This window comes from Nymphaea colorata, chromosome 9, assembly GCF_008831285.2.
Source record: "Nymphaea colorata isolate Beijing-Zhang1983 chromosome 9, ASM883128v2, whole genome shotgun sequence".
NCBI classification, from domain to species: Eukaryota; Viridiplantae; Streptophyta; class Magnoliopsida; order Nymphaeales; family Nymphaeaceae; genus Nymphaea; species Nymphaea colorata.
Genome location: NC_045146.1, coordinates 24,953,281 through 24,970,936, shown reverse-complemented (window position 1 = coordinate 24,970,936; position 17,656 = coordinate 24,953,281). Strand labels below are relative to the sequence as shown.

The 17,656-nt window shown below is 37.1% G+C and overlaps 1 long non-coding RNA gene across 3 annotated transcripts in view; it reads left to right on the top strand.

Annotated features, from left to right (window-relative positions):
* The first annotated feature begins 2,028 nt into the window (after positions 1 to 2,028).
* LOC116259894 (uncharacterized) overlaps positions 2,029 to 17,656 on the top strand; it is a 38,230-nt gene continuing 22,602 nt past the window's right edge. The window contains exons 1-5 of one of the 3 annotated variants that reach the window (XR_004173995.2): positions 2,029 to 2,407; positions 2,572 to 2,640; positions 2,998 to 3,101; positions 4,578 to 4,655; positions 16,246 to 17,544. This is a non-coding gene — a long non-coding RNA (uncharacterized LOC116259894). Of the gene's footprint in view, positions 2,408 to 2,571; positions 2,641 to 2,997; positions 3,102 to 4,577; positions 4,656 to 16,245; positions 17,545 to 17,656 lie in introns of those variants that run through there. The other 2 variants (XR_004173996.2, XR_007574182.1) reach the window with 2 other exon arrangements.

Here is a 17,656-nt window from a genome sequence, read left to right as displayed (position 1 = left end):
GGGGAGAGTGCACTCAAAAGCAATAGCTTTCTTCGAATACACGGCAGACAAGCTTTTTACATCTAAATTGGCTTAACCAGAGCACGCCTATAGGAAGCAATAGCTTTCTTCGAATACAGGAAGCAATTCCAGTGCCTTATGGAACATCTCCTGTAATTTGCAGTCTCCAAAAACACCAACAGGCAAGCCTTTAATTTGCATTCTCCAATGCATCTTCGACTGTGTCCAGGATAGCATTGCACTCCTTGGCAGCCTCAACAGAAGGTGAGTCTTCTATGGTTCACATTCATTGAATTCTGAAATCAACTCACCCAAAAGAAAAAAGAAACAGCAAACGTGTGAAGTTTATAGAAAACAGAAACTGAAAAAGAGAACAAAAACATGCTCAGAAGCATTCATAGGAATTGTCAACATATTAAAAACAACCAACGAATATTAAAAACAACCATCTATAGAGTCGTCAAGAGGAAAATAGAGCACCAAAAAGGGGAAGAAAGGCATCATAGTTCAGTGAGAGGGCTTCCTTCAGAGTAGTTTCAACCTCTTCGACATGATTGTCCTCAAATTTGGCATCCCAATCCAAAGTCCTGGAGGAAATGCCATCAGCCGAAAAATCTATCGTCGCGAAGGATTCTGGTGACAGAGGAGCCTCCACCTCCTCAAATTTGAACTGCTCGCCAGAGCATGCACGCAGCATGATGCTCGTTCTGAGACTGCTTTCTATTATTGTTCACCCAAATCAACAGTTTGTGACGTTCCTTCAACCATGTCAAGAAGAGAAAGGTGCTGCTTATGTTGCCATGCACAAACGCCGTCCTGCAAAAGAAGCCTCCCATCTGGTGAAACCGATTCTGATGAAGGCATGGATAATCGGCCTTGAGTTACTTTATTTCCCAACCAAATTCAATCAAGGAAGACGGGAACTTTTAGAAGACCAACATTGAGCAAACAAAGGAGAAAGGCCAGAACTGCCACCAAAAGTAAAATCCAGAAACTACCATCCGACAAATTCAAATTGAATAGACAGGTCTAGACAAACAATCAATCAAAGTAAACGCAAATTTTCTCTGAGATCAAAAGAACTAAAAGGACCATCTCCAAGCAAGCAGCTTGGGAAAAGGAACAAGATACAACAATACAGCTTCAAAATGCAGCAAACAGAACGACCACAAATAGAACAGGAACAGCAGACGAAATCAAGATACATCGTGATCAACTTCTCGCATCGGTCTTCCATTAAATAGACCCAAACAGCGCAACCACCAAGACCAAATCGAAGAATCACCACAAAAACGAAGCTTGACTCTCAGAAGCCGGTACTTCATAGAATAATTCATAATTCAACATGGTCATTTATGTATTGCTAGAAGCAAGTGTAAAGGCTTGACACATAATTTCAAATTATCACATTGGTCAACATGGGTGTTTTAAGTTTTAATGATCATGTTCTTAACAAGTTTGAGTTGTTCTAAGTATTCTTCTGCTAACATATTTATGAAGATTGAACCACATGTTTGTCATTGACTTCCTCATATTTCTTTGAAGCAACTAAAGTTCGTCATATATCTTCAAAGCAACAACTGGTTGATGCAATGGAAACCGCTGTGCATTGATCCGGACAACATGAACGAAAAGCTTTGGTAGAATAATCAAATGCTTGGGCTCTGATTAAGGCTTGGCTCCGGCTTGAGCTGTGGCTTTGGGTCAAGGTTCGGTCGAGGCTCTTTGGTTCTAATGAAGGTTTCCAAGAGAGCTTTGGATGTGGATCTGCTTATGGTTACCTCTGGGTGTTGGTAGAGGCAAAGTCATAAATTTTTTATGAGGAAAGCCAAATTAAAGTTTTTAAATTTTAACGCTAGTCGAAATATCATTTTCTAAAATTTTTATATAGGACAAGTAAAGTTTTCTAAAACGTTTTTTTTTTTTAATCTTGATGTGGGGCCAAGGGCCCATGCCTTGGCAGAGCCGGCTATATAGGCAGTTGGTTCCCTCGTTGGCACAAGGTTTTGGTTTCAGGTATGTTCAAGGTTGTAGATATGACTTCGACTGAATAAGTCGAGCTGGGTCTACCACATTTTACTTTACCATCACATGAAATCCACCAGAAATGCTGCTTTCAAATGAAATTAAATCCAAAATTCAAATGATCGGTGGAGCGGTCGGTCATCCAAGAATGGAAGTAACCGTTTCTTGATTTCTTTTAGTTGCTGTTGATCGTGGTTGTCCAGAAGCTTCCGTTCCGTCTCTTGCCTCTCCCGCGCTTCCAGCCCTCCACCACCACAACCGCTCGCTTTCCCGCCGGCGCTCTCCACCACCACTGCCGCTCGCTCTCCCGCCGGCGCTCTCCACCACCACCGCTGCTCGCTCTCCAGCCATCGACCTCCACCACCACCGTCGTGCCCCGAAGGTAAATGCCTCTCTCTCTCAATCTCTCTCTCTCTCTCGCCCCTGTGCGTCGGCCTGGCGAGGGAAGGAGGCTGCTCATGAGGGGGATGGTCGGCGGACTGACCCTAGGCACCGATTACTTTCTGGGATTTTTTTAACCTTCCTGACCCATTCATCCATCCGCAGTGAATGGCAATTTGCGAACGAGGGTTTTAATCGAGGAGTCTCGATTCATCTCAAGCTGCATTATCTACGGTAATAGGATATCTCTCATTCACTCTCCCCTCCGTCCATCTTTCTTTCTTTGTTTGTTTCTTTGGCTTTCTCTATCTTTCTCTCCGATTAATGCCGTGCATTGCATGCACTTGCTCCGATTGCCAAAGGCTTCGGGTGTCGTTTCACAGACGAACTTCTTCTCATTCTTCTTAGTTAAGATACTGTTGTCAATTTGTTCTCCACAAAACTAGGGGCTTCGTTTGAAATCTCAAACGTTTTCATCTGTAGGCCTTTGGAAAACATGAGTGACTAATTAAATCGTGCAGACAAATGTCCTTACATTCCTATACATACAGAAACTAAAATATGTTGATTCTTTCTCTGTTATTTTTCCAGACTCTAAATATTGTAAGCTACCTTGAGGGTTTTCTCCCCAAAACTTCAAGATCGGTGGTTTCATGGAGTTGAAGTTTTAATTGGTTGCTAAAGGTGGATGTTAGGTAAATAAGACTTCAGTTCCGTGAACTTCATTGGTCTTGAAGGCCATACGGTTTATGGAAATTAGTTTACAAGTTAATCAGTGAACTGCTTTGTTTAATATATCTGTTTCATAAATATGCTTTGTGTATAAGTTTTAGATATAAGTTATGTATTTCCTTATTGCTTTATAAATAACATGTAAGCTAATAGTCTAGTTAACTATTTTGATTGGTGTGTTACAAGAATCATTCTTTGTTCAGCTCCTTTTCCCTGTATGTTTGTTCTCTATCTTTTGGCCTGACAATATAAACCTATTATCTTTATGCCTTACAATATATGTTTGCTCTCTATCTTTTGGCCTGACAATATAAACCTATTATTTTTATGCCTTATAATATGCGTGCATAATCTATTTTATTGTATTTCTAATTTTGTTATATGTGATATGTTATGTATTTATGTATCTTCCTACTGTATAAGGTTATTATAATTTGTATTCCTACTTATTTTTTGTTTGAAAATATTTCGCCTCACCTCGTCAGATGTTTCAGTAGAATAACTTTTTTCCACCTACAGTCCAATTACTAAAACAATTGAAATAACTGAGCCCTTCCATTCATTAATGGCAGACATTCAGGAAAAGGGACTGAAATGTGTATGTTCATGAAAAGCGTCTACAAACAGTAATCAAACCAAAAAATAATCATACTTAGGCTTTTCTCAATTTCCATTTCCTTTTGGTCCCTTATTGTGCATCTTGCCATAACACTAGGTCGTGTTCTATTTCTATATAGATTATTACATTTTATGGGATAAAATTATTGATAAATTTAATCATTAATATGATTTAGTTTCTAACATTGATTGTGTTAGCTTTATGCATTTTCTAGCTTATCTCACTGCATAAGATACTCTTCATGATGTCTCCTTGAAGTGGACAAAGGACTTAAACCATACAAGTAAATGGTCACTGACTCACTGCTATTGACTAGAAACATATTCCATTAAAACGTCCAATTCAATTCAATGGAGGCCTTAGTGGGTCACGGCCAAACGCATGTTGTTCATCAATTATGGTTCAAAACATCAAATTCTTGGCTGATGGATTGTGATCTTAAGATACAGGACAGCAAGTTTATAAAGTAATGGTCTTTTTCTTCAATATTATAATAAACTTTCCCTTTTTATACACTTCTTTAGTTCTCATAAGTTTATTTTTTATTTACGGTCACCATTCAAACTGATTTTATCTAATATTGGCTATCTTACACTGCATTTATTTCCCCTGTATCTATGGGATATTTCTGAATTTCTAAATTTACTGTTTTATTCCAAAGGAACAAAAACTGGGGAAACAACACATAGGAAATGTTGCCCTTATTAACAATCTCTCTTTGCTACCCGAAAATATGATTTATTCATGCGGTTTTTGTGGCTTTTTGTAATGCCCTTCTTTTAATAGGATCAATTCTTTTGGACTAACCTCATGAATGCAGGTTGCTTGAGGAACAAGCTTTCCTGTACGTTTGGAGGCTCTGAATCAAACATTGTTTTACACAGTGGGCACAACAGAGGTACAGCTGCTTGCGCCTCCAGCATGCTATTTTTATGCTTTAGGCTGGAGATTCTCTTTTTTATGCTTTCATTTGTTTGCAAAATTTTTTGTATCTTGAAGTTTAATCTCCTTTTCCAGGTTAGTGGATTTATTTTGCTTTATTTAGTACAATTATGTAGATATTAGCAGTTTGCAGATCACCATAACATGGCATGGTAGCAGTTACAACTTTCTTTTTCCTTTTAAATCAAGTAAAAGTTTGGCAATCTGTGAAGTTATGCTGCTATAGCTGCTTTCAATCTGAAAATGCTTTCAGTCGCTTTTGTAGTTATATGAAAGTGTTATTGATTGCAGGTTAATTTTTAAATTTTGCTGCTTGAGTGTTTGTTATTGTTGGTTGTCCATGTATATTAAGCTTCTGTTGTTTCATGAGTCGTTCATGGTTAATTAGTGACACAACAACTGGTTTATCGTTGTTAATGCATGACTAATTGTGATAGTTAATAGCAACAAATGCATCATTAATTCTGTCATTACTGTTAGTGGCGCCATTCATGATGAAGAGTTGGCATCACTGATGACATTTAGTGAAGCATGTTGTACATCACTAAATGCTATTTTCTTGTAGTGAAGTTTAGTAGGTGTTCGACAAGTGCCATATATATTTATAAATTTTGTGCATTTCAATGCAGTTTCTTGAGCATAAATAAACATTTTTAAAAACTCTTGTGCACATTTATATAGTCATGAAAGGGTTGTGCTCTTTTAGATTTTCATGAATTTTTTTTACCAATGTTTGTGATACCAACGGCAAATTTTGTTAATGCTTCATAAACTTCTATAAAGATTGAACTTGTTTTGACTGTTTATTGGAAAGTTAAAATGAATTCATTAAATGAATTTTGGCAAATTCCCTTGTATATTTATGAGCTCATAAATAATAACGTTTTTTGGACTTTCATGACTTTTTATTAACGTTTGCAATTTTTTTTGAAGTTGAATTATTGAATTTTTTTCTTGATTTTCCATTAACATTTATGACTTTCTAGTGTTTTGCAAACTTTTCTTCACAAGTCTTCTAATGTTTTTGCAAACTTTTCGTAAATAAAATGTCATGATATATCCGACATTGTCCAAATTGTGTTGGATTTTTTTTTTGCTGATTTTAATAGATTTTCATGGTTTTCTTACTGAAATCTATAAATTAAATTAAGGTCTTGTGGTTTTCTAATGTTTTACAAACCTTTCTTCAAAAGCCTTCTATCTTTGCAAACTTTCGATAAACAAAATGTCATGCTATATCTGAAGTTGTCCAAATTGTGTTAGAACTTTTTTACATATTTCAAGAACTATTGTAAAACGTTTTCAAATGATCTTTAAATGAGTTCAATAAACATTTCAATGACTTTTATGTTTGATAAACATTTTCTATTTATTTTTAAATGTTTATGTTTTCCTCATATGACTCACACAGGCTTTCGTAGATGTTTAGGAAGGAATGTAAGCTTTTTGCATTTTTTTTCTTTTTTATATGATTTTTTTACAATTTGTAAACGTTTTAAAAACCTCTTTAACAACCTTTGAAGCATTTTGACAGCTTTATTAACACTTCTTTAACTTTATAAACATTGTAGAAATTGATTTTTTTTGTCTCTTTTTAGGGAAGGTTGTGGCAAATTTATTACATAGCTTTGGAAACTCCCTTTGACATGTTCGAACTTATGAAAAATAATGCTCTTTCTTAGACGTTCATGACTTCCTTATCAACACATAAACTTTTTTTTTTTAAGTTTATTTATGGTATTGAATTTTGGGACATTTTAAACGTACGATTCTATCTTATTTTGGATGAAAATTTGCACCTTTTTTCTTGAGTACTTAGTCTTCTAGTCTTTAGAGAATTTTGCTCAACTTCTAAATGTTTTTTTATGAACCGTTGTCAAGGAAATGTAACGATTTACCATTGGTTGTTACATTGTATGATTTTTTTTTGAATTTTCAAAGTCTTTTTTTTTTAATCAATTAAGTGACATTAAAGTGTTTTCTAAATTTCATGTCTTTGATGAAACTTTTGGAATCTTTTTCGCCAAACCTTCGTGTGTTCTTTGTATGTTTTGTGCATGTTTTCTTAAATGTTTAAAAGGTTTCACAAATCCTTATAAGTTCGCTTGCACTTTGTTATTGCAACATTTATAAAAAAGTTGTTATTTTAACATTTATAAAGAAGTTGAAAAAAATTGGTTCATAAATTTTGATGAATGCTTGTGCACATTTATGAGCTCATGAAATGTAACTTTATTTTATGAGTTTTATGGCTTTTTTACTTAAACTTTTTGATTTTTTTTTTTTGAAGTTATACAGTTGTTTACTCTTATGGTATTTTGTTGATTTGCTTAAGATGTAATAATGTCTCATAAGTTGTCCAAATTGTGTTGGAAATTTTTTATGAAATTTCATGAACTGTTTTAAGACATTTTGAAATTGATTTTTCAATGAATTTAGTAAAATTTTTTATGATATTTACTGTGTTTGATAGATTTTTTTAGCTGTTTTTTTTTTCACCTCTTTATGTTTTTTAGTAGAACTTGCAGATTCCTTAGATGTTTGAGAAATTTCTTTAATTTTTATAATTTGTTTGTCTTTTTATTCGGTTTGTTAAACATTGGGAAACAGTTTTTGAAATCTGCTTGTAAACTGTGAAACAAGTTGGCAGTTGTATTGATGGTTCATGAACTTTTGTACACATGTTTGGAAATTGATTTTTCTCTCATTGATTTGAGCACTTGAGGTAAATTAACTACATAACTTTTGTCAATTATATAGCTTTTCTACATTGGTGAACATAGGAATTTTTTTTTTAAATCTTTCACGACTTTCTTAACATGGCTTTGTTAATTATCTTGGATGAAAGTTTGCACATTCTTTCTTGAATTCGACATTTTCTTGTCTTTTATAAAATTTTGCTTAATTTCTCAAATATTTTACTACTAACCTTTATCGAACAAATGTCATGATCTAGCACATGTAACAATGGTTTTAGCAAATTGGAAAAAATGATTGCCAAATTGACACAACCAATGAATGGCAAACTTGACACTTCAATATAATGTTCAGTTTTAGGAGTTTATGTGTGATCATCTCACTATGAGGGCAAAAGATACGATGAACCTCGTCCAACAAGGGGGTAAATTGTCTCGTGAGACCTGGGGACTGCTCAAGGATCTTGATGATGCAACGTCCCGCCAATTAGATGCAATTGAATTAAATGGTTGACTGATATACACAACCAATGCATGGCCAACTTGATGCATTGGTATAATGGTCAGTTTTAGGAGTTTATGTGTGATCATTTCATTATGAGCGCAAAAGACGCGATGAACCCTCCACCACATGAGATTAAACAGTCCCGCGAGACCTGGGAACTGCTCAAGGATCTTGATGAAGCAACATCCTTTCCATCAAGTGAAAAATGTCAATTGGATGAAATTGGAATAAGTGATTGACTGATTGACACAACCAATGCATGGCCCACATGATGCATCGGTTTCATGGTCAGTTTTATGAGGTTATGTGTGATCTTCTCATTATGAGCGCAAAAGATGCGATGAACCCTGTTCAACAAGATGGGAAACAGTCCCGTGAGACCTGGGAACTGATCAAGGAACTTGATGAAGCAATATCTCTACCATCAAGTAGAAATTGTCAATTAGATTTAATGGGATAATTGGCTAACTGGTTGTCAAAATCAATGCATAGCTAACTTGATGCATTGGTATAATTGTCAGCTTTAAGAGTTTATATATGATTGTCTCTTTATGAGCGCAAAGGATACGATGAACCTCGTCTAACGTGGGGTTAAACAGTCCCGTGAGACCTGGGAACTGCCCAAGGATCTTAACGAAGCAACGCCCCCTCCATCAAGTTAGAATTGTCAATTGCATGAAATTGGAAAAAATGATTGCCAAATTGACACAACTAATGCATGACAAACTTGACGCTTTGATATAAAGGTAAGTTTTAGGAGTTTATGTGTGATTGTCTCATTATGAGTGCAAAAGATACGATGAACCTCGTCCAACATGAGGGTAAATAGTCTCTTGAGACCTGGGGACTGCGCAAGGATCTTGATGATACAACGTCCCCTCCATCAAGTTAAAATTGCCAATTAGATGCAATTGAAATAAATGGTTGACTGATAAACACAACCAATGCATGGCCAACTTGATGCATTGGTATAATGGTCAGTTTTAGGAGTTTATGTGTGATCATTTCATTATGAGCGCAAAAGACGCGATGAACCCTCCACCACATGAAATTAAACAGTCCCGCGAGACCTGGGAACTGCTCAAGGATCTTGATGAAACAACATCCCTTCCATCAAGTGAAAAATGTCAATTGGATGAAATTGGAATAAGTGATTGACTGATTGACATAACCAATGCATCGCCCATATGATGCATCAATATCATGGTCAGTTTTTTTGGGTTGTGTGTGATCTTCTGATTATGAGCACAAAAGATGCGATGAACCCTGTTCAACAAGATGGGAAAAAGTCCCGTGAGACCTGGGAACTGATCAAGGAACTTGATGAAGCAATATTTCTACCATCAAGTTGAAAATGACAATTAGATGCAATTGGGATAATTAGCTAACTGATTGTAAAAATCAATGCATAGCCAACTTGATGCATTGGTATAATGGTCAACTTTTGGAGTTTATGTCTGATTGTCTCATTATGAGTGCAAAAGATATGATGAACCTCGTCCAACATGGGGTTAAATAGTCCTGTGAGACCTAGGAACTGCCCAAGGATCTTGATGAAGCATCGTCCCCTCCATCAAGTTAAAAATGTCAATTGGATGAAATTGGAAAAAATGATTGCCAAATTGACACAACCAATGCATGGCCAACTTGATGTTTCGATATAATGGTCAGTTTTACTAGTTTATGTGTCATCGTCTCATTATGAGCGCAAAAGATACGAAGAACCTCGTCCAACAAGGGTGTAAATAGTCTCTTGAGACCTGGGGACTGCTCAAGGATCTTGATGATGCAACGTCCCCTCCATCAAGTTAAAATTGCCAATTAGATGCAATTGAAATAAATGGTTGACTGATAGACACAACTAATGCATGGCCAACTTGATGCATTGGTATAATGGTCAGTTTTAGGAGTTTATGTGTGATCATTTCATTATGAGCGCAAAAGACGCGATAAACCCTCCACCACATGAGATTAAACAGTCCCGCGAGACCTGGGAACTGCTCAAGGATCTTGATGAAATAACATCCCTTCCATCAAGTGAAAAATGTCAATTGGATGAAATTGGAATAAGTGATTGACTGATTGACACAACCAATGCATGGCCGACATGATGCATCGGTTTCATGGTCAGTTTTATGAGGTTATGTGTGATCTTCTCATTATGAGCGCAAAAGATGCGATGAACCCTGTTCAACAAGATGGGAAACAGTCCCGTGAGACCTGGGAACTGATCAAGGAACTTGATGAAGCAATATCTCTACCATCAAGTAGAAATTGTCAATTAGATTTAATTGGGATAATCGGCTAACTGGTTGTCAAAATCAATGCATAGCCAACTTGATGCATTGGTATAATTGTCAGCTTTAAGAGTTTATATATGATTGTCTCTTTATGAGCGCAAAGGATACGATGAACCTCGTCCAACGTGGGGTTAAACAGTCCCGTGAGACCTGGGAACTGCCCAAAGATCTTGATGAAGCAACGTCCCCTCCATCAAGTTAAAAATGTCAGTTGGATGAAATTGAAAAAAATGATTGTCAAATTGACACAACTAATGCGTGACAAATTTGACGCTTCGATATAATGGCCAGTTTTAGGAGTTTATGTGTCATCGTCTCATTATGAGCGCAAAAGATACGAAGAACCTCGTCCAAAAAGGGTGTAAATAGTCTCTTGAGACCTGGGGACTGCTCAAGGATCTTGATGGTACAACGTCCCCTCCATCAAGTTAAAATTGCCTATTAGATGCAATTGAAATAAATGGTTGACTGATAGACACAACCAATGCATGGCCAACTTGATGCTTCGATATAATGGTCAGTTTTACTAGTTTATGTGTCATCGTCTCATTATGAGCGCAAAAGATGCGATGAACCCTGTTCAACAAGATGGGAAACAGTCCCGTGAGACCTGGGAACTGATCAAGGAACTTGATGAAGCAATATCTCTACCATCAAGTAGAAATTGTCAATTAGATTTAATGGGATAATTGGCTAACTGGTTGTCAAAATCAATGCATAGCTAACTTGATGCATTGGTATAATTGTCAGCTTTAAGAGTTTATATATGATTGTCTCTTTATGAGCGCAAAGGATACGATGAACCTCGTCCAACGTGGGGTTAAACAGTCCCGTGAGACCTGGGAACTGCCCAAGGATCTTAACGAAGCAACGTCCCCTCCATCAAGTTAGAATTGTCAATTGGATGAAATTGGAAAAAATGATTGCCAAATTGACACAACTAATGCATGACAAACTTGACGCTTTGATATAAAGGTAAGTTTTAGGAGTTTATGTGTGATTGTCTCATTATGAGTGCAAAAGATACGATGAACCTCGTCCAACATGAGGGTAAATAGTCTCTTGAGACCTGGGGACTGCGCAAGGATCTTGATGATACAACGTCCCCTCCATCAAGTTAAAATTGCCAATTAGATGCAATTGAAATAAATGGTTGACTGATAGACACAACCAATGCATGGCCAACTTGATGCATTGGTATAATGGTCAGTTTTAGGAGTTTATGTGTGATCATTTCATTATGAGCGCAAAAGACGCGATGAACCCTCCACCACATGAAATTAAACAGTCCCGCGAGACCTGGGAACTGCTCAAGGATCTTGATGAAACAACATCCCTTCCATCAAGTGAAAAATGTCAATTGGATGAAATTGGAATAAGTGATTGACTGATTGACACAACCAATGCATGGCCCACATGATGCATCGGTTTCATGGTCAGTTTTATGAGGTTATGTGTGATCTTCTCATTATGAGCGAAAAAGATGCGATGAACCCTGTTCAACAAGATGGGAAACAGTCCCGTGAGACCTGGGAACTGATCAAGGAACTTGATAAAGCAACATCTCTACCATCAAGTAGAAATTGTCAATTAGATTTAATTGGGATAATCGGCTAACTGGTTGTCAAAATCAATGCATAGCCAACTTGATGCATTGGTATAATGGTAAGCTTTAAGAGTTTTTTTATGATTGTCTCTTTATGAGCGCAAAGGGTACGATGAACCTCGTGCAACGTGGGGTTAAACAGTCCCATGAGACCTGAGAACTGCTCAAAGATCTTGATGAAGCAACGTCCCCTCCATCAAGTTAAAAATGTCAGTTGGATGAAATTGAAAAAAATGATTGTCAAATTGACACAACTAATGCATGACAAATTTGACGCTTCGATATAATGGCCAGTTTTAGGAGTTTATGTGTCATCGTCTCATTATGAGCGCAAAAGATACGAAGAACCTCGTCCAACTAGGGTGTAAATAGTCTCTTGAGACCTGGGGACTGCTCAAGGATCTTGGTGATACAACGTCCCCTCCATCAAGTTAAAATTACCAATTAGATGCAATTGAAATAAATGGTGGACTGATAGACACAACCAATGCATGGCCAACTTGATGCTTCGATATAATGGTTAGTTTTACTAGTTTATGTGTCATCGTCTCATTATGAGCGCAAAAGATACGAAGAACCTCGTCCAACAAGGGTGTAAATAGTCTCTTGAGACCTGGGGACTGCTCAAGGATCTTGATGATGCAACGTCCCCTCCATCAAGTTAAAATTGCCAATTAGATGCAATTGAAATAAATGGTTGACTGATAGACACAACCAATGCATGGCCAACTTGATGCATTGGTATAATGGTCAGTTTTAGAAGTTTATGTGTGATCATTTCATTATGACCGCAAAAGACGCGATGAACCCTCCACCACATGAGATCAAACAGTCCCGCGAGACCCGGGAACTGGTCAAGGATCTTGATGAAGCAACATCCCTTCCATCAAGTTAAAAATGTCAATTGGATGAAATTGGAATAAGTGATTGACTGATTGACACAACCAATGCATGGCCCACATGATGCATCGATTTCATGGTCAGTTTTATGAGGTTATGTGTGATCTTCTCATTATGAGCGCAAAAGATGCGATGAACCCTGTTCAACAAGATGGGAAACAGTCCCGTGAGACCTGGGAACTGATCAAGGAACTTGATGAAGCAATATCTCTACCATCAAGTAGAAATTGTCAATTAGATTTAATTGGGATAATTGGCTAATTGGTTGTCAAAATCAATGCATAGCCAACTTGATGCATTGGTATAATTGTCAGCTTTAAGAGTTTATATATGATTGTCTCTTTATGAGCGCAAAAGATACGATGAACCTCGTCCAACGTGGGGTTAAACAGTCCCGTGAGACCTGGGAACTGCCCAAGCTTCTTAATGAAGCAACGTCCCCTCCATCAAGTTAGAATTGTCAATTGGATGAAATTGAAAAAAATGATTGCCAAATTGACACAACTAATGCATGACAAACTTGACGCTTTGATATAAAGGTCATTTTTAGGAGTTTATGTGTGATCGTCTCATTATGAGTGCAAAAGATACGATGAATCTCGTCCAACATGAGGGTAAATAGTCTCTTGAGACTTGGGGACTGCGCAAAGATCTTGATGATGCAACGTCCCTTCCATCAAGTAAAAATTGTCAATTAGATGCAATTGAAATAAATTGTTGACTGTTAGACACAACCAATGCATGGCCAACATGATGCATTGGTATAATGGTCAGTTTTAGGAGTTTATGTGTGATCATTTCATTATGAGCGCAAAAGACGCGATGAACCCTCCACCACATGAAATTAAACAGTCCCGCGAGACCTGGGAACTGCTCAAGGATCTTGATGAAACAACATCCCTTCCATCAAGTGAAAAATGTCAATTGGATGAAATTGGAATAAGTGATTGACTGATTGACATAACCAATGCATCGCCCATATGATGCATCAATATCATGGTCAGTTTTTTTGGGTTGTGTGTGATCTTCTGATTATGAGCACAAAAGATGCGATGAACCCTGTTCAACAAGATGGGAAAAAGTCCCGTGAGACCTGGGAACTGATCAAGGAACTTGATGAAGCAATATTTCTACCATCAAGTTGAAAATGACAATTAGATGCAATTGGGATAATTAGCTAACTGATTGTAAAAATCAATGCATAGCCAACTTGATGCATTGGTATAATGGTCAACTTTTGGAGTTTATGTCTGATTGTCTCATTATGAGTGCAAAAGATATGATGAACCTCGTCCAACGTGGGGTTAAATAGTCCTGTGAGACCTAGGAACTGCCCAAGGATCTTGATGAAGCATCGTCCCCTCCATCAAGTTAAAAATGTCAATTGGATGAAATTGGAAAAAATGATTGCCAAATTGACACAACCAATGCATGGCAAACTTGACGCTTCGATATAATGGTCAGTTTTAGGAGTTTATGTGTGATCATCTCATTATGACGGCAAAAGATACGATGAACCTCGTCCAACAAGGGTGTAAATAGTCTCTTGAGACCTGGGGACTGCTCAAGGATCTTGATGATGCAACGTCCCCTCCATCAAGTTAAAATTGCCAATTAGATGCAATTGAAATAAATGGTTGACTGATAGACACAACCAATGCATGGCCAACTTGATGCATTGGTATATTGGTCAGTTTTAAGAGTTTATGTGTGATCATTTCATTATAAGCGCAAAAGACGCGATGAATCCTCCACCACATGAGATTAAACAGTCCCCCGAGACCTGGGAACTGCTCAAGGCAACATCCCTTCCATCAAGTGAAAAATGTCAATTGGATGAAATTGGAATAACTGATTGACTGATTGACACAACCAATGCATGGCCCACATGATGCATCGGTTTCATGGTCAGTTTTACGAGGTTATGTGTGATCTTCTCGTAATGAGCGCAAAAGATGCGATGAACCAAGTTCAACAAGATGGGAAACAGTCTCGTGAGACCTGGGAACTGATCAAGGAACTTGATGAAGCAATATCTCTACCATCAAGTAGAAGTTGTCAATTAGATTTAATTGGGATAATTGGCTAACTGGTTGTCAAAATCAATGCATAGCCAACTTCATGCAGTGGTATAATGGTCAGCTTTAAGAGTTTATGTATGATCGTCTCTTTATGAGCGCAAAGGATACGATTAACCTCGTCCATCGTGGGTTTAAACAATCCTGTGAGACCTGGGAACTGCCCAAGGATCTTGATGAAACAACGTCCCCTCCATCAACTTAAAAATGTCAATTGGATGAAATTGGAAAAAATGATTGCCAAATTGACACAACCAATGCATGGCAAACTTGACGCTTCGATATAATGTTTAGTTTTAGGAGTTTATGTGTGATAATCTCACTATGAGGGCAAAGATACGATGAACCTCGTCCAACATGGGGGTAAATTGTCTCGTGAGACCTGGGCACTGCTCGAGGATCTTGATGATGTAACGTCCCCTCCATCAAGTTAAAATTGCCAATTAGATGCAATTGAAATAAATGGTTGATTGATAGACACAACCAATGCATGGCCAACTTGATGCATTGGTATAATGGTCAGTTTTAGGAGTTTATGTGTGATCATTTCATTATGAGCGCAAAAGACGCGATGAACCCTCCACCACATGAGATTAAACAGTCCCGCGGACCTGGGAACTGCTCAAGGATCTTGATGAAGCAACATCCCTTCCACCAAGTGAAAAATGTCAATTGGATGAAACTGGAATAAGTGATTGACTGATTGACACAACCAATGCATGGCCCACATGATGCATCGGTTTCATGGTCAATTTTATGAGGTTATGTGTGATCTTCTCATTATGAGCGCAAAAGATGCGATGAACCCTGTTCAACAAGATGGGAAACAGTCCCGTGAGTCCTGGGAACTGATCAAGGAACTTGATGAAGCAATATTTCTACCAATGCATGGTCAACTTGATGCATCAATATGATTTTCAGCTTTAAGAGGTTATGAGTCAACAATTTGCAGATCTGATAAGATCATAAGACAAGGGATTTCGATCCAGACCTAAGATTTTATAGATTAGATAAGACCACTTATCCATGTTGAACGATTTCTTGTTCAGATAAGACCATTGATCTATACCCACAATTAGATCCAAATCTGATGATTTTTGAATCAGATAATGCCATTGATCCAGACTCACAAACATATCCAACACATAAAGTCATTGATTTAGACCCGTCTTCATACACATGAAAAATTGGGGAATGTTGCAAATCAAGTTTTCTGTGATCAGTATTTTCCGGTTGGTATCTTCTTCGTTGATTTCTGGTTGAGGATCTTTTTCGTAAACAAACTTGTTCTTTCAGGTGCTATTAATTGGGACAATGTTAGTTTGGCATTCCCTTTTCGATCTTTATGCTTTAACAACTTCAATTGGGTTCAACGTTTGAAACCCTTCTTTTCAAAGTTATGGTGCTCGCATAATGTTTGTCTTTTTGCTTACATCAGTTCCTTTTTTTCGGGTGAAACAGTTTCACTTGTGGGCTGTCATGGAAGTTTTCTGAGGGATGTTCTCTTTGATTTGGCAAATAGGCTGCCGATATTTCAGTTTTTTGCTTGTACATTTTCTCTTGATATTGTTGTTTTGTTTCCATATCTGGAATCCTTTCAATCTTTAATGCAATTGTAATCCGGGTTCATGAGACTTGAAGTTACAGTTGTAATTTACAACTTTAGTTTATTCATTATGTTGAATAATTGAAGTGTTGGCAATCCCATCTTTTTAATGGATGCACTCCGATTAATGTTTGTGTGGAATACATGGTGCTAAGCCATGTTCAAATCTGTTGTTGGTTTCTGCTAATATTGGCCTCTATATTTAAAACATCAAGAACAATGGACTCGGTGGGATTCCTTCTAGTAGTATGAAGATGAACATCTGCCTTTGGATAAGGGCACAGTGCCTCATACATTCATTGCTTGTACATCGTGTTAGTTCTTCCTTTTGCATATGTATCGATAGATGGTTTTTATTGGTTGCTACTAATGTTGCCCTCTAATTAAAGCTTGATGAACACTGAACTCAGGGTTCCTTCCAAAAGTACTCTAGTGTGATCTTCTTTTGGGTAAAGACGCCATGTACTTAAATGAATTGCTAGTTCTTTGCTGCTTATTTCAGCTTGAGTTTTTATTACAATGAGTTCGTAGTTTGTTTTTTATTAAAACTTTGGTTTTTATTGCACTACACATACTTTCACTTGTTTTTTTTAATTGTTTGTAGCAAATTTTGAAGTGCATGCATTCTTCTATATTCTTTTCATGTTGTATGGTTATAATTTTTTTCTGATATCATTTATTAGCAATTCTTTTGGTACTGCCAAACTATGGGCTAGCTCTACATTTGTGACAATGTTAGAGAAGGTTTTAGTTACTGAAAGCAAATTTTTGGGCCTTGTTGATTGTCCATCAAAGTTTAGGCTGTTTGATTTGGCTATAGAATGTTTGGATGATATGCTTTTCAGCACAAGTTAAAAAAATGGTTCTCTGTTGGTTAAATGCACAAGGCTTGTGAAGGATATATCTAGTCTACTACTGGTCAGATTGCATGCCTTCTTGTTTCTTGTTCAACCATTATTCATCTTAAGCCATATATATATCATTGTCTTTTTGTAGCTCTTGTTTAGTCGCTCTACGCTCTTCCATCTCAATAAGAGCAGAGTTAGATTCCTAAGCTGAAGAGTTCTTTCTATTTTTCTTTCTTTCCATTCTTAAGTGCTGCATTATGTAGATATACTATATTGGCCAGTTAGTTTATAAAACTATTTTTTTGGTCCCAGCGGCTTTGATCTTTATGTCACTATTCTACAGATCAAGTTACAATAAAAAGCCCCACAACTATGCCTTTTTTGAAACACAATCATTTTACAGTACGTTCATCATTTA